The 672-nt window shown below is 38.2% G+C and overlaps 1 protein-coding gene across 3 annotated transcripts in view; it reads left to right on the top strand.

The window, feature by feature from the left end:
- LOC106478499 (helicase ARIP4-like) overlaps positions 1 to 672 on the top strand; it is an 85,747-nt gene that overhangs the window by 19,148 nt on the left and 65,927 nt on the right. The window lies entirely within an intron of this gene.

Raw genomic sequence — 672 nt, 5'->3', positions numbered from 1 at the left:
CCTAAGGACCGAGCCCAGGTTGAAAGAGTTAATGAAATACAAACAAAATATCGAAATGATTATAAAACCATTCAATTGGGAGTAGCGAGGTTGTGTTCTGCTGGTGTATGTGACATGATATCATCCAATATTAAATACATATAAATTGGAGTGAGCCGTGAAAATTGCAGTTCACCCCCTCAATTCGGATCCCTCATCCTACTCCTACATGGATGTTGGTTCCCAGTGGCTGGGTTTTGTATTTAGAGTAGAACCAATCAACATAAGTCCTCACACATATATTACTGTTGTGTATATTCCTCCCTCATTTCTACTCCATCAGTGTTGTGGGTCACAGTGGAGCTACTTGCAGATTATTACGGTTCTTCCTCTTCTGCTATCCCTTGATGTTTCTTATTCTGAGGATGTTGCTACTGTGCTTGGGGTGGTTCCAGTCAATTTCACTTTTGAGGGGGACGACTTACTTTAAACAGACATCTTTTTTGATACCGAATGTCGGGTTTCCAGATCGATCTATCAATATATCATATCAACATGTGCCCCGTTCGTGAGTCGGTTGGGACTAGATTCCCTTTGGTCTGATGAACTTTAGATCTAAAATTGTTCTAAATTTTCACACTTAACTCAGCTGTTGTGTAATATATATATATATATATATATATATATATATAT

The sequence above is a fragment of the Limulus polyphemus genome, unplaced genomic scaffold, assembly GCF_000517525.1.
Source record: "Limulus polyphemus unplaced genomic scaffold, Limulus_polyphemus-2.1.2 Scaffold217, whole genome shotgun sequence".
NCBI classification, from domain to species: domain Eukaryota; kingdom Metazoa; phylum Arthropoda; class Merostomata; order Xiphosura; family Limulidae; genus Limulus; species Limulus polyphemus.
Note: the sequence above shows the minus strand (reverse complement) of the source record. Positions and strands in the feature narration are given on the sequence as shown.